The sequence below is a fragment of the Dicentrarchus labrax genome, unplaced genomic scaffold (assembly GCF_905237075.1).
Source record: "Dicentrarchus labrax unplaced genomic scaffold, dlabrax2021, whole genome shotgun sequence".
Taxonomy (NCBI): domain Eukaryota; kingdom Metazoa; phylum Chordata; class Actinopteri; family Moronidae; genus Dicentrarchus; species Dicentrarchus labrax.
This window is the reverse complement of record NW_026136703.1, coordinates 9,626,496-9,649,146: the sequence shown is the minus strand read 5'-3', so window position 1 is coordinate 9,649,146 and position 22,651 is coordinate 9,626,496. Positions and strand designations below refer to the sequence as shown.

The 22,651-nt window shown below is 41.9% G+C and overlaps 1 protein-coding gene across 4 annotated transcripts in view; it reads right to left on the bottom strand.

Moving 5' to 3' along the window:
• Positions 1–22,651, bottom strand: part of dlgap2a (discs, large (Drosophila) homolog-associated protein 2a) — a 153,062-nt gene that overhangs the window by 98,449 nt on the left and 31,962 nt on the right. Inside the window, exon 1 of one of the 4 annotated variants that reach the window (XM_051391694.1) lies at positions 10,104–10,596. The exons of 2 other annotated variants lie outside the window; for them this stretch is intronic. The gene's annotated coding sequence lies outside the window, so the exon portion shown is untranslated. Of the gene's footprint in view, positions 1–10,103; positions 10,597–22,651 lie in introns of those variants that run through there. One more of the 4 variants, XM_051391684.1, reaches the window with a different exon arrangement.

The window sequence follows — 22,651 nt, the reverse complement described above, 5'->3', positions numbered from 1 at the left end:
AGGTATGCACTTGATCATTCAAGTGACATAAACTTTATTTTAAGCCTGCTCCCATTGCTTTTTGTGACATAACAGCCTGCACCTGCTGTACTTTTCAGCAGCACCTGCCTGTACCTGCAGTCCATTGTAAACAGCCAGCCCCTTCAGCCCCATCTCTGTTCCAGCTGCCATCACATTTCACCAAATAATTTTTGGGCCTTGAATGAAAAGCTCCATAAAAGACTCCAATTTAGTGTGTTTTGAGCGTGACAAAGACATCAGCTATGATTTACAGACTGTAACCAAATAGCAGTTTGGGGCATGTGTGGCGAGCTACAGTGCACAAACAGGAGGCTGTCCAGACTGCACAGTGACATTACAACGTGACTGCCAGTGCATTTAAACAGAAAGAGGAGTGCACGAACATGTTGGGACTACAGTTTGATATGCTTTGTGCCGACCTTTTACACAAACTTACCTTGTTAAAAATATTAAACGATTACATGACGGCCAGCTCCAGCAAAGGTGCCTTAAAACAACTCCAAATCCCGCACAACCACAAGTTACATCTTCTGTATTTACAATGGTGTAGTGGTGCCTGGAGAAATGGTTATACTATATAATTTATGCCCAAATTGTTTTTAAAACGGCCCATCCAGCAAATGAGAAACTCCCTGTGTTGAAAACAGGGACATATAAGACTTCTCTTGCATATTTAGTTCACCCAAAAATGAGCCAGTGGTATTTGCACATTGTCACTCAAAATCTGCTGCTTGACTTAAGGGAGTACAGATCATAATGAAATTAACATTAGCCACAGAAGAAGTGGAGATTTTGTAATATATTTTGGCCCACAGACTTTAGAGTGAGACAACTATAATTATACATTTCCAATGAACTACTCTTTATTCCTTAATCCATCCACACATGAAAGTTGGACAACTAGACCAAAGACCAGTCTCTCCACTGAACGCAGAGGCCAAACTGATATCAACCCTTAATCAAACCTGCTAATGAACAAGCTGATTCCTGAAGTCATAGTCACCAGCAACTGTAATGTAATGGATACATTTCTAAATTAAATGCCTTTCATTACTTATGAAGTAATCACATTACCAAGTAATGCGTCACTCTGCAACACGGTCCATTAAATCCATGTTGTGTATGGATCAACTAATCTACACAGAAAAATCAGGTCCTATATATGAAGATGCTTCTTTACTTGTTGTTGTTGTGTACTGTATATACAATATGGATAAACAACATGCACTTCCAGAGCTATAAAAGACTTGCAAAATGCAGGTAAAAACTAAAATAATGCCAAGGTAATGCAGTCATAAAAATCCAGCAAGAAAAGTGTCAATGCATTTGGCCTTGAATGTCACCACAGTAGGGCAGATAATGTCTTGCCTGACACAACGCACTCGCTATTCTTGGAACAGGTCAGTGCATCACATCGGAGCTCAGCTAAGTGATGTGACCGCAGCACTCGTTGTTCTCATTAGCAAGCAATAGGCTAGTCCTAATACTGGCGCTTAATACTGTCCGCAGATGGTCTCTATTGCACCGGCGGAGTTTTAAATGTAGGGTTTGTGAAGGCATGAGTAGAGATACACCAGCAAGACTTTTGACAGAATACATTAATACTATTGAAGGGATCTGGATGGTTTGTTTGTGTGATTTGGTTTCTGGTGCTGTCAAAAGTGCACACTTGCAGTACATGGACTCGTCTCTGTGCAGAAATCGGAGAGAGAGAGACAGTGAGAGGGAGACGTTCAGAGAGAATTTACAGCAGTGACTCCACACTGGATTCTTTCAAGATGTCCAGAGCAATATTAAACTTTGCTTGTGCTTATACTGCAAAAAAAAAAACAACCAAAAAACGCACTGAGTAAACAAGGGGAAGAGAGACTCAGATGAGAGAATGTGTGCATACCTTTGTGGATGTGGGTGGACAAGAGAGAGATAGACAGTGAGCCAAGAGTAAATTGGGAGGTAAAAGTGTGTGTTCTAGAAAGAGGAGGAATAGAAAAGCTCCTCCTGCCAGCCTCTTGGCCATGGTGCAGTCCAGAGGGTCACTGTGTCCATGATGGTATTGGGTTACACACTATCTTGGACGCATATTTGGCATTTGTAGCTTAAAAATCAGCAACTGCATACCCTGTACAAGCTATCGGTGGAGCAATTTAAGTAAGTTATAACTACAATGAAAGATGCTGGATCTGATTCAGCCTGATTGAGGTTGATCTTTTTGGTTCATGTAGGAAACAGTGCTGTTTTGTGCTGCTCGTGGTTACTGCTCACTGCTACTGTTTGTCAAAATGATTCATTGTTTGATGAAAAGTTTAAATCCTGTTGTGTTGTATCACTGAAAGAAACAAAAGAACGAGATGCACTTATCACAATGGCCTAAACAACAATCGACACATGCATATGCACTCACTCAGTTGTTCTCCCTCGCATCCTCTCCATCTCTGTAATTCTCAAAACCTAGCAACGATGATTGCAATTCCCGACGACTGTGTAGTCTCATCTTTGACCTACCTCCCCAGGCTACTTGCCCCAAGGCACCACAATGTGTCCAGAGCACATCGGAGGTCATGATTATCTGTCACAGACCTCAGCATCTCTGTTCCCTCTAAACCCTCTGTGATGGCAATGCATGCCTTGTAAAGCAGGAGAAAGAGCAATAATGAAGGTCAAAGATATGTTGAAGACTGCTAGATATTTGAAAACCACTGCCCTAGAGTGATGGATTTAAATTCTCATGCAGGGCCACAGCAGAATTTTGAAGAACCCGTATTCCAACCAAAACCTCACAGTTATGAGAGTGTGGATGAGGCAAAGGCTAACACAAATTGTTAAGGTAGAAGAACACTTTTAAGGCAATCATAGTTAATTTTGTATTTTTTTGTATTTTACTTGAAAGTAGTGTATGGATGGAGTTATGATTCTGAAGCACTAGACAGAAACAGCATAGTAACATCTGGATAGTAGAACTTTAATCAGGTACACAATCCATGTTTTCAGCCAATCTTTGTGGATTGGATCAGGACTGCATGATACAAAATACACGCTATTTATTAGCATGCTGTTGATGACAACTATACATCATCTAGAATTAACTGCACTCTTGTATGCCCTTTTATCACTAATCAAACTACATCATAAAGACATTTAACTGTCATGAATATTGAATTAAGTGGTCCAACCTGCACAGAAAGTGCTGAAATGATAATGGCATTACCCTCATATCATTTGTGTTATGGTCTTTGTTCCTGACTTGTCTTGTATCAGTGTTCTACCACCTCTACATTATCCACATGACTAAATCAATGGCAGTCTGGCGTGCTAAAATGAAGCTGAGCTTATGAAACACTTATAGTGACAAGGACATTTACTGTTCAAAGGACAAAAGGATCACTTACTTGAACTCAATCAATATAGAGAGCCATTCCGCAGCACTTCTTACTCAAAACATTCACTTCATAATGAAGCGCCATACCATGATCCAAAACCTTAAAGATCCAATATTTAATTTATAACGCATTTACTGGATTTAGGTTGAAGTTAAAGATCAGAGTGACTGTGACATCTGCATCAACCACAAGGAACAACAACGCACCCAATGAGAATCAGAGCATTGCACTGTATTCGTACATATTTACAAATTAAAGCTGTAATATCATCATACCCGTACCTAAGGTATATTAGGTTTGCTACATGCGGTAAATAATGTTTATTTAACCTTGCATAATTAGCAGAAATATGACAAATCACTGAGTGAGCATCGTATATGTTAACACAGGCTCTTTGGCCACTTTCAGCCATGTACTGCAAGGAAATCAATTCTTTTTTTTTTAACAGTAAAGAAAAAGAGCAAATTGCCACAGCGTACAGTAGGTTTTAAGGGACTAGGTTCAGTATAACTACACATGTATTATTATACATCAATATACAGTATGTCTCAGAAAACAAGTCAATACACACGCAAAAATCTAAAAATCATCAGAGTCATTATCAAACTCTCATGTGTGATGATAATGAGAGTGAATCCTGGATTTGGCATCATACTGTGTGAATCGGCTCAAAGTAATGCAGTGAGAAGCCCCTGAGAGCAGGTTGCAGGGATCAAACTGAAGGCAAAATAAGCTGCACTGTTGCGGCATCCCTCCGCCCACACACTCACCCTGCTCACTCACACGTACGTACTCTAGTCATCTCTGCTGGAGGATGTGTGCGCACTGTATACGAGTCTGTGATCATCAGCGTGTATCTGTTTGCGTTTCCCACTCATTGTCTCCATCATTCATTCCTCTCCTTGTCATTCTTTTGCCCCCCTCTTTTGTTCATTCTCTCAATCCCTCCCACCTTGTTTTGATCTCTTTCTTCTTTTCTCTCCCACTCGCTCTCTGTCACAAAAACATGCACATGCACCCATCTATCCACCCACACACGCAGTTGGCACGGGCGAGTCCCCGACAGGCAGCACAGTTTGGCGTGGGGTTATGCAAAGAAATACAAAAATCGGTGCGGCACCACTGCCTAATGGTGTCTCCATGGCAACTAAAGGAGCAAGGCCCTGCAATTCGGTGTCAGACAAACACGGGATTTTAAACCTTAGCAAAGAAATTAGCTTTGTGTAGTGGTGGTGGGATAGGGTCAATTAAGAAATAAGCTTGTGCTTCATAAAATACTATAAGCCATTAACATCAAGTGTTCCCCTTTTGTTTCACCTTAATGCTGTTAAAAGCATCTTATTTGTCTCTATCTGATAGCATCATACAGTATATAGTATATTCTGTGTCAGCTGCTTTATTGATGCAATATGATGTTTAGACTGAGCGAGGTTAAACCCAAGATCTATTTGTGGCTGCACAATTCCATCAAATGGAAATATTCTGTATGTTTTGTGCATCATACAAACTTCATGCAAACAAACAGCATACAAGCATCATACAAACTGTAATGTAATGGCTGACCTATCAGTGGGACAGCTTGGTTCAACAGGCTAAAGCAGAGCTTACACTCTCAGAAATCTCAATACTGTCCTCTCACAAAAAACAAGAGCATCCGTTTTTTCCGTTCCTCAAAACGATATATGTTTACGTTCAAGTGACAAAGCCTAGTGGCATCTCCAGTCATGATGAGCCCTGTCTGTCAGGAGCAAAGGGGGAAGTAGGGTGATGTTGCTGGAGCAGTGAAGTCTGTCTAAGGCAGAGGTCGGGGGGAATGGACGGTTCAATGTAAGACGTGCCTTTCACTTTTCCTACTTACAGTCAATGCTGGTTATTGTCACAATGATGATGAAGGTCCTCTAACCCTCATGGAGTCGACATTTCCATGCAAAACAAGATGTTTTCCCAACCTTGATCAAGTGATTACTTGAATCCACACAACAGTCTTTCTTCAGTTGTAGCAGTGTAAGATCATCATTTATATTTTTATTTAAAAACGGTGATGTCATAGTGGCATAAAATAAGAAAACGCTTATACTGTATGTGTCATTCATTGCTTTCCAATCCAGCTATTTTGTTAAATTTATTCACATTGCATTTATTCAGATAGGAATTGGCCACCTGTATCTGCTGCTCCCTTCATTTTGTTGTTGTTGTGTAATATTCCCTTTATATTGAGAAACTGAACATTGCCTGGGCTGTCTCTACTGTATGGAAATTCCTGTAAAAACTGCAGTACACAATAGTTTGTGTTTACCTTGTCAGTACACCTTTTGAAAACAAAATGATGAATCTTCAGATCCCTTTCACGTAAAAAAACATGGACACATCTATACTGCAGAAAAAAAGTGCAATCCCACAAACACACACACTCACATGGCCATAACACAACAGCACGAGGTAGGGAGGGAGCTCTGCCAGAGCACACGGCAGTTTATCACCCTGTGATTTGGTGTCTATCAGAGGCATGAAGGTGTGTCAGCAAACTGCTGGTGGAGGCAAAGGGAAAAGGCACCGCAGCTGGAGCAGCTTATTCGGGTGTAACTTTTAAGAAGCAGGCCCGATCAGTGCTTTCAAGTAGCAAAGAGGTTGTTCTGTTTCAGTGCATGAGTCATTTGGCTTTTTTGCTTTACCTGTGGCTCAGAGGCTGAGCTCTGGCACTGGCTCAGGCTGCAGTGTAACCTATTGCAAGCCAGAGAGAGAGAGATAGAGAAAGGGGGGAAAAAAACAGATGAAGCAGAGAGAAAGAGGGAGAAAAGGGGGGCTAGAGAGAGTGTGTTGGTGAGTGACAGCCACACAGAGAGTGAGAGAAGGAGAGAAGGAGAGAGGGAGAGAAGGATGCAGACACAAAAGAGGAGAGGGCTTTCTTCTCTTGTTTTTCTTTTGGGTTCAGTTCAAGATTCCCCGCCGGGAGAGAAGCCTGCTCTGAAGAGGCAACTGTTCAGAACCTCACTGGCATCCCGCATGTTTGCTCGTGTGTGTGTGTGTGTGTGTGTGTGTGTTTGTGTGTGTGTTTTCCAAAAAGAAAGGGGCTGATAGACTCGGTTGGACTCTGATTGGAGTCAAAACGATTATCCCAGCAGACAGTTGTTTACTCTCACACAAGCACGTGCACATGCAACAAACACACACACGCTACAGTATGAGTGACACATCTGACACCAGTGGCTGATCATCTACAGCGTGTGGGCCGCCTCATCCCAATTTGCATTACCATAATGACCAGTGAGGTAATGTAACAGGCCAGGCCACCATCTGTATGTCCCACGACAGTTCATGCATTCATCCAGAGCAGTAGAACATTATCCTTGTTGACTGTGCCCAAAAAAAGAAAAAAACCTGCCATAGCTTTCATCCATGTCAGCTGCTGAAATAATGATCCATGACAAATTCAATTTGTCCAAATTAAGTTGTCAACCACTTTCCAACTCATTCTCCATTTCAGTCAAACACATTCCTTTGCTGTAAAGTTTTTTAAGCTGCATCGCAACAGATCTGGAATAAAGACTTTTAGTATGTTACCATATACCAGAGACACTTCACTGTCGTTCCAGAAGCTGGTCCCTGTTGGTTTGTGACACTATGTTTCCTTAAGTTGTGCAAATAAACATGAGTGGCCTGCAAACCATGAAATCTGAACTCTGCAAGCCCAATTTGTTACAGTTGCGATGTAAACAGACCTGAATCAATGTCATCCACATCTTCAAAAATCCACTTAACTATCTGCAAACCTTCACAACCTGATGACCTTTTTAAGAACGCCGGCCTTCCTTTACCTACTTTAAGATGTCTAACTTGAATTAATTGCACCGTGTCACACTTATTATGGATTTTCTATTATACATGTAATTCATATGCTGATGGCAATATTCAATACATGGTCTCACAGCTGCATGTCAAGATGCAGAGGGATGATAGGCTGTAGGATTCCTTCAATGCTGTTACTTGTTCCCTCTGGTTTGTTTATAGCTGTCGGCTGTTTTCATTGTTTGTGAGCTTCAGTGTTTGAGCGTCCATGACTGTTGCTGGCAAAAGCTGTGGGTCCATTGTCCCAGATATCCCATGTGAGCCGCCAAGAACGCTCAGAACGGTTCTTCCATCTGTGCATTCTTTAAAGCGCAGATCCCTGTGTGTGAACGTTCATACCAATTTGTTCATTTCTCAATCTCCGTTCGCTGCCTCTGCTGCTTAATTCAGGACGAATGTCGGAACCGTGCGTTAAACAGACAAGGAGCTCACGTTCAGCTTACATGTACCACGGCCTTAACAAAACTAAACGTGACACGTACACATACAGGCCATGTTAATCAACAAGGAAAACACATTATGTAAGCAAGCAGTTTGTGCAATCAAATTCAGCCCCCACCCAAGAGTCATTCATCTTGCTTGAAAGTAAATGTGACAGCATCATTTTCAATGGGCCAACAGCTGTATCTGTCTCACTTCTGCCTCATCCTGATTCCCTGTCAGGCTGCTGAACAGGACAAGCCCAACAGAGCAGGTGTCTGACAAGACAATCTATACCCTGTCATTGTCAGCCAGGTTAATAGATACTGTATCTATTGCTCAAGTTTAGTGCTTGATTATAAGTGGTCAGTATTACGTGAAGTAAATGTACTGCAGTTTAACAGAGGAGAAGGGGCAACTGGTCATTTTAATGTTTGTGTGCATACACTATGTGAACTGAACATACCTGCAAAATGAACATACCGGCCACTTGGCCCGACCATCCAAAAGGTTTTTAGCCCTCCATACTGTTTAGGTGTTCATTAACGTACTCTATAGAGCCAAGTACAAATTTATCAAGACTTTCACTTCCCTGCTGACACTTAAATTCATTAGGAGCCTTGCTTAATGAGCGTGGAACATGGATTGAAATTCACCACTTACCCAGAGCTGTGACACTCAGAGTGGTCCTATGCTGCTAGCCCCTTTATTATTTTTCACAAATTGCAACAGCCATGTTTTTTATCATGCATGTGAACATGAATGCAACGAAACAAGCGCTTGCATTAAGTGGGAATGCGCACAGCTATGTAATTTGATGGTGGAGGAATCAGTGTTCTGGCTCACTGACACTTCAGCGAGGCAGATTGCTGCCACTGTGACTTGAACCAGGGCTTCGCTTAGGCTGCCTCACACATATACAGGAGAATGATACACAATGCAAGATGCATGAAGGGGAAAGCCCAATTGAAATTAGGGCTCGTAATTCTAATTAAGGAGCACCACTTGGGAAGGACGGACGAGCCACAGGAACTGCTGGGGGTTGATTATTGGTATGTAGAGAGCAATGATTCTCCAGCACTGTGGCACTGGTGACACAGTTGTTCAAGTACGACAATAATAACGCCAGACACGGGCTGTAATTCCCATCAGATAGATCCACCTGCACCTGCAAAACCACCACACAGACGGCTGGAAGTTACTTTGGATTACAAGCATCTGTTCAAATACCACAGGCTGACAGATGAAGTGCCTCTCTAACCAAGCCTACGCTGTCTGTGGCTGAGTAACACACTGTCTGTTAGCAGCTTTGGAGGGAGAGTCTGTCTGCAGTGCAGCATTGGACATGAACATCCAAAGCATCTCCTCTAACTGGCTGAAATGGCTATGTGCTTCACCAAGCAGGCTGATTTACACCGGGGGCGAGAACCCGGGAACCCAGGTTGTAAATCGTCACCAAGCCACCACCCACAGTCAAACGCCACCCAATACCTGATGAAGAAACGCCACTGTACTGTCGACGAGTGTTTCCCAAAAGGGTAGTGTGTGCTGCTGACGTCTGAGCTCACAACCAGTCGTGGGATGAGAGACAGTTGATGAAAGGGAAGCGCACACACACACACACACACACACACGCACACACACACGACAGTGAAAACATGCCTGCACACACTCTTTCTCCTTGAACACAGACTAAAAGCTCTTCATTCACAAAACACAAAACTACGTACAAGCTGCCCACTCAGAGCTCACCCTTCCATGAGAGTTTACATTAGGCGCATGCAGCCGCCCACACGCTCGCATGTACGCGCTCACACACACACACACACACACACACATGCACAGTAGAGTGTGCTCCCTCGACAAGGCTGTCATAGAATCTCCTTGTTATCATCTGTGCTGCACTGCACTCCCCGTACAGTACGTCTACAGGGTTCCCCTCAAACAACAGGAAAATAATAATGCTGCACTTTTTCATACCCCAACATACTCAGAGACTCAAATCCACATTCATTGAAGCTACCACCACTCCCCGACACCTAATATAGATCTGATTATGGATGACAGTGTGTGGAACATGCAAATAATGTACAAGAGGGTTAACACAGCTAATCCTGCCTCAGTATTTACGATTTCAAGTTGCTGCAGTAGATCAGAATTTATTGCAGAGCTCTTTGCAAATATGATGGAAGCTCAGAGAGCCCAAGTAGTGTACCATAGAGCACAGAAGCACACAGATTTGCACACAGACACATTACTGCATGCCATATGTTAACCATATCCTATGTTGGACCTGTTTGCACACAACTTCTGCCAAAATATCATCTCCTCATTAGAACATGTAAACCCCCCTGAGGAAGAAAACAAGCAAGAGGCACTACTCTGTCACCCACTACATCAAACGCAGAATGAAAACATCAAGCCAGAGAAAGAACTTACCTGGCACAGAGTCTAAAAGCAGGAGGTTTCTAAGAGCACACTGTCACCCAGAGACAGCAGAACATAACACAGTCATATGTGCAAGAGATGTTGGATTAAAGACTTCCTGAGCTCTTCCCTTCTCTCTCGTCTATCCTATGACTTTTCCCTCACATTTATCCAGACCCTCTGGTGATAGGTAAGGGGTCGGCAAAAGAATGAGGGCTACAAATGCAAAAAGAAGGGTGGGAAAATGACAGTGAGATGCTCAGGTCTCCTCCAGTGAGACGAGTTGCGAGCGCACCGTGAGGACCATCCACTGCAGCAGAGCAGAGTAGCGCGCAGCAAGAGAGGGAGAGGGAGAGGAGAGGCAGGCAAAACAGGCATTTGCTGCTGCTGGTTCCAACAGCATGGCTGGAGCAAAAATCTGGGGCTGGAGTCAGGATCCTGGACTTCTCCTTTACTGAGTGTTTAGCCGAACAGATGGAGAGTTATGGAGAGAATGGGTGGGAGAGGAGAGGAACAGAGCAAGAGAGTCTGTTTTTTTTACATGGCACCAAGCAGACCCTTCCACTATCTCAGTGCCATTCCTCTCTTGCATGACATCTAATATTTTCTTTCCTTCCTTGCTCTACTACTGTCTGTTCCTCACCATTCTCCAGCTTCTTCTGTGTCCTTATCTACAGCGGCGCTGTGGAGAAACTATTAAACTGACATCACATTAAGGGCTCCTTCCAAACATGGAAAGAGCTCTTTTTGCCTCCAGTATGATTCCATCATCACCGCCGACAATGTCTGTCACATTCTTTTGTTTTCTTTCTCAATGACTGCTTTTCTCTTTCTTGTGCTGTATCACTCAATGATAATTCGTTTTTAATGGTCTCTCACCCATACCTTTACGACATGACATTTGAAAATGTGTGTTCATAAAAAATGAGTGCACAGTGAAGGATGGTACACGGAAGTTACATAATTGGTCACTGGTCAATTATCCACATGGAGTATGAATAGCAGGCACTCAAGTGGATATGCATATTCAGAGTCAGATTTTAAAGGGAATGCGCGATGTGGCACATTTAGCTACCTATCAATATCTCTTATGGGGCAATTGGGCCACCTGGCTGAAGTGCCTCTCGCTTGCTGCAACAGGGGAGCATGCTTTTAGTTGGAGTCCTTCGGCCCCAGCAAAGCTCAAGGTCGCTTGGCAGAGCTGCTTGCCGGCAGCCCAAATCCTTCAATGATTAACAGTGGCAGGATGGAGCAGCTGTCAATCCAGATCTATAGTCTCAGCCAAGAGAGCCGGCCAGCCAACCACCGCGCATTCTAACGGTGCTCAACCAGGTAGAGCCGGGATTTATGAGACCATTGAAAAAATTCATTCCCCCTTCACCGGAAAGGTGGGTACATGCATAATACTGATATTGTTCCCTGCCTCGTTCACGTACAAATAAAAAATTAAAGAGAACGGGGGGTGAGACGAAGGAGGGAATGGTCTGTCTGGGTTTATAATGAGGCTGTGGTTCAGATCAGATGGGTTGATAGGATGATACCTGTTGGATTAATATTTGCACAGCATGCTATTTTTATCTTTTACTGTAAATCACTTGTCAACTCCTTTTTCTAGAATCCTTTTGAGCTCAACGCCTGTTTTGTCATTGACGTAACTTATTGTCTACATTATATTTCTGTATCATTCATCTCCCTTTACACAGGGTTAGTATATTTGAAAAATACCACAGAAAAAAAAGCATTATTACTATCAATATTAGTATCATTACAGACCAGACAGTGACTTTTTACTACTGGTGTGGCAGAGGACTGCAGTATTTCTTATTCAGCACTCTATGAAATATATATATATATTTTAATAATATCTTTATTCAATTTTTGTATATAACAGGAGAAACAAAAAACAAGAAACAAAGAGCAAGACAAACAAACAAGCAAAAAACAACAACAAAAAACAACAACAACAAAAACCTCCCCAAAAACAACAAAAACACAGGGCATATTTTAAAATAATAATTAAGTACACTGCTGCATCACTAGTATTAACATCTTAGCACAAATTCTAAACAATGAGAGGTGGATGGCACTCATGAACTTCCTTGCTGGTCAGGGTCAGTGTCATATTTAGCAAGGTGAGCCAGAAATGGCTGCCATATCTCAGAGAATTTATTAAGACTGTCCATCATGCCGTATCGAACTTTCTCCATATGTAAAATACCAGTGAGCTCACTCAACCAAGTCTAACTAAGGCACAGTATCTGACTTCCAGAGTCTTAAAATCACTTTCTTTGCAATTACCATTCCATACATAATTGTGCTCTGTACCGAAACATTGTGTTTAAGTAGCGAAGGAGTAATCCCAAATAATGCAATCTCTGGAACAGGTTCAAACACACAGTCGTACACATCAGAAAACCACTTAAATATGTCACACCAAAAATTATACAGTTTCGGACATGTCCAAAAAAGGTGGGTCAGAGAGCCCTCTGCAGATTTACATCGGTCACATAGAGAGGAAATGGTAGGAAAGAGACTCAAAGTTAGGCATACATTGACGGACATAATTCCTAATTTGCAAGTATCGGAAAAAATGTGTTGTGGGAAGAGAAAACTTGTTTTTTAGTTGAGTAAATGTGGCAAACTGTTTGTTAATGTACAAATCTTTCAAAGTAACTAAACTTTTTAACCTCCAAATGTTGAAGGACCCATCCGAAAGGGATGGGGATAATGCATGATTGCGATATATTGGGGAATGAATAGAAGTGTCTGGCAACCTGCAACCCTTTCTAATTTGCCGCCATATTTTTAAGCAATTAAAAACTATCATGTTATCCACCTTAGTTGCAGTGGGTCTGGGTGCTGAGAAAAGTAGTGCTGGAAGAAAACTGTTCCTGACACAACTCATTTCGATGGCAACCCAGGGGGGAGTCTCAGCAGATACTTCCATCTTGTAACCCACCTGCCAATAGACAAGGGCCCTAGCATTCGCTGCCCAATAATAATGCAGGAAATTTGGTAATCCTAACCCTCCCATTTTTGCTGGTTTATGTAATTGAGTTTCTGAAATTCTATGAGCTTTGAAGCCCCAAATAAAAGGCATAACAATCGAATCCAAAATTAAAAAATAATGCCAAAAAAGGTCATTAAAAATACAAACCATTTATGGCATTATTCGACCCACCATCCAAAAGGTCTAAGTTTAGTAGTAGTAGTTTTTCCACTTTCTCAAGAAAATTCAACAAAAAAATTAGCTTAGGGTCTTTTGGCAGAACTACTCCAAGATACTTCAGTCTATCTGTAATTTTGAATGGGAGATTATGCAAAAATTCAGCATTGAGATCAGCACCCAGCGACATAAATTCACTCTTCCGCCAGTTGATGGTGTATCCTGAAACCTCACCAAATTTTCTTATAAGATCTAGTAGAACAGGAACGGATTGCTCAGGTTGTGATATGAAGAGAACAACATCATCCGCATATAGGGAAATATGATGCTCCACATTACCCAATCGGATGGGTTCAATAGAAGGATGATTCCTAATACTTATGGCAAGAGGCTCAATAGCAATGGCAAAGAGCAACGGGCTGAGGGGGCAGCCCTGGGGTGTCCCGCGGTGTAATGAGAATGGCATTGATCTTTCTTGATTTGTCAGGATAGAGGAAGATGGATGGGCATAAAGTATTGTAATCCACGAAAACAAATTGACTACCAAACCCAAATTCCTCCAGTACCTTCACCATACAGGCCCATTCCACTTGGTCAAATGCCTTTTCTGCGTCTAGGCAGAGGGCAGCCACCCTTGAACCCCTACTATACCCATGATACATTATATTCATTAATCTCCTGACATTAAAAAATGAGAACCTATTGGGGACAAAGACAGTTTGTTCAGCATGAATGATGGATGATATATATTTATTTACCCTATTTGCTAATAACTTCGTAAAAATGTTCATGTCTGAGTTCAACAATGCAATAGGACGAAAAGATGAAGGCTCAGTCTCATCCCTACCCTCTTTTAATAATAATGAGATATTGGCTTCATACAACGTGGAGGGAAATTTCTGGATTTTAAATGAATGATTGAACATCCTCAATAGAAGGGGAGCAATTTTCTCAGAGTACTTTTTATACAGTTCAATTCCGAAACCATCAGGGCCAGCGGCCTTGCCGTTAGGGAATGGTTTTATAGAATCCAAAATCTCTTGAGTGGTGATGTCAGAATTTAAAGCCTCTCGAGCAGCATCATTCAATTTAGGGAGCCTCAGACGCCCCAGCCATTCAGAGACATCCCCTTTTGCTTTTGACATGTACAACTCTGCGTAATATTCCCTCAAACAATCATTTATACCACTCTATGAAATATTTGATTTGTTTTATTTTCTCACTTTTTTATTAAAAAGTAAAAATCTAAAACATTGTGGTTGAGTATTGTTAGTTATTGTATAGCGTTACAATTTTTTCTGTATTGCTTTTTGTATATAATTATAATAATAATGAATCAGAGGGAGACATAAATACACACCCCTATAAATTATATATTTGCCAACGTAGCTACAAAACATATACTTTCAAGTTCTCTAACTAATCTTACGCAAGCTTATTGCTCATAACAACAATTTACCAGTTGTCTACCTTTCACTTTTCCTTCCCTTCCTTCATCATCTTTTTTATCCTGCCCTTCTTCTTGATCTCCCTACTCTTCCTCCTTTTCCTTTTTCACAGGTATTATCAGTCTCTGAGCTCTCCACGTCCTGAACGTACAATACCTCTACTCTCCTGTGTCGGGTGTTTCTCGGTCGGCTGGAAAAGCAGGCCTTCCTCTTTGTGTATAACAAATCTCATCTCACAAAAATATTCATTTCACGGGTCGCTGTCCCACACAAGCCAATATCCACGCAGGGAAAGGCATTAAGCATTATTCCCTTCTCTATTCAAATTGGAAACAGCGAAGTGGGGCTGTGCCAGAGATATCAGCCTGCTGCTGTACGCGGTTTGTCCTTGTAATGAGGTTGCAGCCACCGCTAACCATTCATTCTACTCATTCACCAGCCGACCTTATCATTGCTCTCGAATGACTTTGGCTAAACGACACGTAAAGGAGATACATCTCACCTATCTTATTGTGTTGGACTGATGTGCTCTTAAAAATTAGCCGTTACTTAATGATACACATGCCAGACCCCAGGAGGTGCAACCACTGTTGAGTGTATTATGCATGGAGGGACAGAGCTAAATTTAAAAACAATACATCTTGTTTCCTTGTTTTAAAACATGTCAAAGTCATGTGAAATGTCATCAACCTGGTTGGTCAACACAAAAAAAATCAATGTATTAGTCTTTATGGCAGGCCTTTTGTTCATTTACATTCTGTAATTACCTCTTCATGCACTGAAATAGCTTTCAATAGTCTGCCATTCCCAGATGGAATTCAAATTAGTTACGGGCGATTCACAAGAAACAATGAATGAATGCATTCAATCCACCGTTACTCTTTATAATTTTAGCTCAGTGATATCAGCATCACTGTTTATTGTTCCAAAACACACGTTGGCTTTTATTGCGAAGAGGTTAGTGCTGACAGCAATTGTTCATCAAAAATGCATCTGAAAAACAAGACATGGTCATTTCTGGCATTTCTTGACCGGATCAGTTTTAAATGTTGCAGGGAGTAATAGAACAAGAAGAGCAGCCTCAGTGAGCTGTTGGATGAGGAGTTTCAGGCGACAGGCAACATACCTTCAGCTTTTCAGCAAGGTAACCATCTCGTTACTGTGAGCCTGCTTTTGTGTGGAAAATTAAATCAGATCGTGGTTGTTCATGTCATGATAGAAAAAGGCCCTCATCGCGAATCATATCTCAGTCGCAATATCTGTCAAAATAACGGCGATATAATATATTAAAATAAAGAGCCACATAAGACATTTTACAGTTTTTACGGGGTAGTAACCCCAGTCGCTAGTACATTTTTTTTAACATGTAAAAACTACAGTAAGTTACCCCCTTAAGTCAGGGCTTTTTTGGCACCCCAAAGAGTTTTTAGGCAGTTCCAAAGAAAAAAAGCCAGTGCTAAATTGATAAGTTACAATAAAAATAGCAATTCTCTCCAAATTTGTGTAATCAGCAATGTATCAAACAACTGTTGGACAGGTGCAGTTAAGCCTGGTTCAGTTCAGTTAGGCTGTGGGTGTTCTAACTCTCTGTGGGTAGATAACTTATATGCATTGTTAACAGCAGATCAACTGCACAGATGAGTTCCCCACACCAATATTTCTTACTATATATCATTCATTTTCCAACCACAATGCCGGACTACCTCCAGAGGCTGTCAGGCAGAGCCGATCACATTCCGATCATGACGCATTCACACCTTGCATTAACGTGCGTTTTTCCTTATCTGGATACAGAATGCATTTCAATACCAAGTGTACATGCAGAACTTTTACTTGGAATATTTTCACACTGGGGACAGAAATCCAATCTCAGTGAGGATAACAACAATGCATTAAAAATACTAGGTGTACTATAAATACAAAGGCAAGATCGGCTTGTTTATTATCTGGATAACATGGCTGAATACAGATCACATTTTAATACCAGGTGTAAATGTATGTATTATAGCAGAGTTTAGAAAGTACTCATTACTAGTATAATCTGTCTGTTTTACTATAATGATTAATATTATGGCTGCATTTATGTATATGTTGCATTTTCCTGCTGTATGTTATTTTACAGAAAATGCGTCTTTCGAGATATATATCACATATCATTGGCATAGCCTGAAAATATTGGATATTATTGATAATGCATATCGCCCAGCCGTGTCTGCGCAGGCCAATCATGCTTATTGTCTTTTGTTGGCAATGCAATTTCAAACCTAGATATTGTTATGCACCAACATCCTAACCTAACCAAGCCCACACACATACATTACTGTGACACGGTGTACTGTATCAGTGGTAGTAGTGTGTGTTGCCTGCACAATGTCAAAACTGCTAAACCACGGTGACATTAAATGTATCCAAGAGGAAATATCTAAGTCTATCAGACAAATCAAATCCAGAGTTAATTTAATACTGTGTCTGTATTCCTGGCATATCTGGCTCTGCTTGCAGCTGGGATAATAGCTCTGCTAGTTTATCTGCTTTCTCTGATCTCATTTGCTGTTACGTTTTGCTTGTGGTTCGTGTAAATGGTGTGTTGTGTGTGTGTGTGTATGTGTGTGTGTGTGTGTGTGTGTGTGTGTGTGTGTTATGTAACCGCCATATCCATTGCTAAACACTGCTGTAGTTGTTCAAGGTGATATCACCCACAGTATTCACAGGGATTTCTCACACATAAACCTTGCAGCCCACTAATACGTCTACATTACAGTGCAGTGTATCGATTCACATCTCAGCTTGTCGTACCACACGGGAATAAAGCAGCTACAGAGTGTTTGAATCATTTACAGCAGTTTTAAGGAAATGCAGGAGCCAGTCGGTGGACTGACGGGGTCTGGAGGGGTCCGTCATATTCACAACATCTTCAGGCTATGAGAATGGTGAACTGGAATTAGTATAACCCCACATGTATTTCTCATGTTGTTCCCTCATTCATATACCCAGCCGCCTGTGCATTGACTGGGTTGTCACAGGGTTTGATGAATGACACCTGGTTAAGGCCTAAGAAAAACAATGTGCTGAATATGCCAAGTCGTTCTGTTTGCAGTTTAGGAAAGCACAAGAAATGACTCTGAGCAGGTGATTACTTGGCTGAATTAAGCAGTGTGATGGATTTTCCCAAAGGTAATAACACACCCAACTAAGACAAATGTGTGAGCGAAAGCCCTCAGACGGCAAGTGCATAATAAAGAGGTAAAACACACAGGCAAACACACACACGAGGAAACCTTGTGGTGGAAACTAACGTCTGAGCGAAAAACTGGTTTCCGATATCTTTCGCGCTGCTTGTGCCTTTCAGTCTCTTTTCTCTCCATAAAAGTTTACATAGTGCAATCTTTTCAGACTGTGTCAACTTGGTCAACTCAATTTTTCCCACTTCGGACAATTGACAGTTGAGATTGTTGTGTTTGGTCTTGCATTGTAAAAGCAGAAATGTTTGACATTTCCAATTACATTTCTCCACCTGTGGTCACCGTCTCTCGCTGTTCCTTAAAGCTACTACTTGATTTGACGTGAACTGAACTGAAGCAGAATAAAACCTCATTTTGCTTCTCTGTTTGACTGTCTTTGATTTCAACTGTGACAATGATAAGCACTTCCAATTTCATTATTCCTACTTTCAAGTTCCCTTCCTTTGTTGGCTCTAATAGTGGACTTATTTTAGGGAATCCTTATGAATAGAGTTTAACCTGACACTACAAGTGGTTTAAAAACATTGCAGCATAATGTCTATCTTACTCCGGACTGCTTGATCAGAGGTTGACATCCATCTGGAGCCCTGCGTCTCGTGCAGTTTGTGATGAGCTTTGTAAATGATGTGTTTGCCTATTCTGAGTCCTGACTCAGCAGGCTGCTTTGTGGCAGTGGCCCAGCAGAAAGGAGACCTTCAGCAGTTTGTCTCTGATTCATCTAAATCATTAGTTCTTTAAAACACTGTGGTGGAGGGTGAATGTTTACGGCCAGGAGACATCAAAGGTGTAAATCAAGGGTGGTGCTGGCCCCTCCCCGGTGGCATCATCAAAAATATGATAAACGGTCAGCACATTCAGGAAAAGTTTCTCATTCGACAGCCATTTTACTGCTGAGGTCACACCGGTTAATCTTCTGTGTATAAAAGATGACAGGAAATGAAACAAAAAATGCTAGCACGCAGGCCTCATTATTCTACTACTGATGTGTAGTTATGGTTGCATTAGCTGTGTTTTGGCTTTCTCAACTTTATGGTTCAATAGAGAAAATGCTCCCTTCACCTCAAACATGCACAGATTGACCATCTGGGTTGCCCTGCTGTCCTTTAAGCTGCAGCTTGAGACAGCAAAGGCAATTCACATTGACGATAGTGAGATAAAATTGAGATAGTCACATGGTTCCATGGCTCTAAGCTTCTGAAAATAGTAGCACATGTTTACACCGATCAGCCATAAAATTATGAGCACTGACAGGTGAAGTGAATAACACTGATTATCTGGTTAACATGGCTCCTGTCAGTGGGCGGGATATATTAGGCAGCAAGTGAACATTTTGTCCTCAAAGTTGATGTGTTAGAAGCAGGAAAAATGGGCAGTGTGAGGATTTGAGCGACTTTGACAAGGGCCACAGTGTGATGGCTAGTAGACTGGGTCTCTAAAACTCCAGCTCTTGTGGGGTGTTCCCAGTCTGCAGTGGTCAGTAGCTATCAAAAGTGGTCCAAGGACGGAAAAGCAGTGAACCGGAGACAGGGTCATTGGTGACCAAGGGTCATTGATGCCTGTTTCTAGTGAAAGCTGGTCGTGTGGGGCCGACAAGCAGCTGTAGCTCAAACTGCTGAAAAAGTTAAGGCTGGTTCTGACAGAAAGGTGTCAGAACACACAGTGCATCACAGTTTGTTGGTATGGGGCTGTGTGGCCCAGGCCAGTCAGGGTACCCATGTTGACCCCTGTCCACTGCTGAAACACCTACAATGGGCACTTGACTATCAGAACTGGACCATGGGGCAAAAAGGAGAGAATAACACATACCACCTCCCTAAGCATTGTTGCAGACCATGTACACTCTTTGGCAGTGGCCTCTTTCAGCAGGGTATTGCGCCGTGCCACAAAGCAAAAATGGTTCAGGAATGGTTTGAGGAACACAACAACGAGTTCAAGGTGTAGACTTGGCCTCCAAATTCCCCAGATCTCAATCTAATCGAGCATCTGTGGGATGTGGTGGACAAAGTCCGATCCATGGAGGCCCCACCTCACAACATAGACGACTTAAAGGATCTGCTGCTAACGTGTTGGTGCCAGATACAACAGCACACCTTAAGAGGTCTAGTGGAGTCCATGCTTCGACGGGTCAGGGCTGTTTTGGCAGAAAAAGGGGGACCTACACAATATTAGGCAGGTGGTCATAATGTTATGGCTGATAAGTGTACATACAAATGAAAGGAATGAAGTAAAAAAAAAAAACCTTTTCCACATGATGAAAATATCATCTCAATATGTCAAACAGCATACCAACACATACGCTGCACTCATACAACCATGCGAAGTGTATTTGCTGCTCCTCCAAACTCTCACAAGGCCACTTTGTCATCTGCAAGTCTGGAGGCCCAAAATGTGTGTTTTCAATGACACAGTGTCACCAATTACTTTTCACTAATCTGACACGAACCTTGGGAAAGGACACCAGTAATGGTGACAAAATTTCTGTCAGGAGGTGTTATTCTGTTCCCGGAAAGGGTGACAGAAATAAATAATTTCACATGGCGCAAAGTGGAGACAGAAAAGGGAAATGAGATGCATTAGAGCAGTGGTTCCCAACCTTTTTTCCTTGAAGCCCCACTTGCCTGTGTCCAAGACAAGTCAGGCTCCCCCAACCCCATCCCCTACCCGCATACACGCACTAAATAGGTAATAAATAGCTTAATGAATTTAAATGTGGACCAAAAATATGTTTCAATTTGGATTAAACAGAGTTTTGATTATCCAGTTGGGTGTGTTATTGGGATTTTATAAATTTCATTTTTGTAAATAATAATTTTGGTAACCTCACAACCTCAGCAGACAAAGTTGTGCGCAGCCCCCGTGACCTCTGGCACCCCCTTAGCGGGGGGACCCCAGGTTGGGAACAACTGCATTAGAGAGTGAGTGAGCAATGGTGATTATTGCACTCCCTGAGATTTGGTAGTTTTTGTAAAAACCAGAGCTGGACTGGAAAAGAAAGAACAGAGAAGAGGAAATTCAATATTGCTTTATGTTCACAAGCTGGGCTTCTGTGCAGCCCTGCAAGGACTATAATGACCTGTGAACTATCTCACTCAGATGGGAAGAAGACTAGTGAGCTCAATAAAGGGCAAATCAGAGAGATTGTACACATGGAGTCTGGCTATTACAGGTCTGAATAATTCCTATACTCAAGTCTATAATACCAAACATCCCAGATGAAATGAACTGAATGAACTTCAGTTGTTCAACTTTCAATGTCTGGCCCAAAACAATGGAGAAGTATTGATCAAATGGTACGGTTAGCTCACTTGGTAGAGCTGGGGACCATGAGCCGAGTACTATCATTAAAATTTTGAGTTCGAATCCAACCTGTGGCCATTTGCTGCGTGTCATCCCCTCTCTCTAACCCCCCTTTCCTGTCTATCTCCAGCTGTCACTGTCAAATAAAGGCAATAAAAGGCAATTCATAAAAAATAACATTACAAGTATTAATCAAATAAGTAAAAGAATGGATTAAACATGGAGTTTATCTGCTCTGATGTAAGTGTCCAGCTAACTAGCTTACTACCTAGGGCAATAACCGCAATAATGAAATACCGTGCTACTGAGAACCAACCGCAAGCCACTGTTAAAACCACACATGACGTCAAATCACCTTGTCATGTTTTTCAGTGGTCCACCTGGCCGTTAACATTTAAACTGCATATGTACTGTCTGGGAATGGAAAACCTGACAGTCATAGCAACTAAGGGGGAAGACGATTAACAAACAGTCAGTTAGTTATTGGATATTCAACGTTAAGTTATTACATTACAAAAGCATTGCAATGTGGACTAGAGTTAAAATGCTGCAAGAGTATACGGTGGTGGATGGAGTTCATTTACATGGCTCACATTGAAAAAATGCAAACCTTCTCGCATCTTAAGATTTGCTCTCACATCTCTGCATCCAATAAGGTGAACGATTCTTATCAGCGCAGCAATTAGCTTCTTGTAATTAGTGTGTGACTCAGTCTCATTTCACAGGCCCTCTTGCAGAAAATGCTGCTTCCACATGTTCAACCCTGCATCTGGTACTGCGACACAAAGACAGATTAGGGGTCATCTGTCGATGTTTACTGAAGAAAATTAAAACAAAGTGCGCTCACGTTAAATCAGCTTGGCCCACTGCGGCGGAACTGTGCACACATGCGGCTTCTATACGGTCCGCTTCCCCTGACGCGATTTGGAAGACAAAAACTCAAAAGCAACACACCAGCTGGCTCGATGGCAACAGAGGAATACACACACAACTACACGTGTTCTCCCACGGGCTGGAGTTTCGTTAATATGATGTGTATCTGTGTGTTTGTGTTGTTTATAGAATTAAGCTTTCTTTCAGCTCGTGACAAGGGAAATTAATTCTTCTAAGTGGGGAAAACAACATTATAACACTGGTCCTCCATGCTGGTCACAAGCTCTGTTAATCTCTGAGTGCAAAATATCACCTTCCTTGCTAAACAAAGCGTATTTAAGGAGCTCCATTATAGGCCGAAGTCACTATTGGTTGCCATATTACAGGCAGTGTTAAAAAAAATCCCAAACATCCCTCGTATTTCCAGACTTAGCTACATAATCCTGCACTGTAACGTGCAGACAACATCCCTCCTCCTATCATTGTGGTAAATCTTGTGTATATTTGCAGACTTATTGGATATTACCAGCAGTA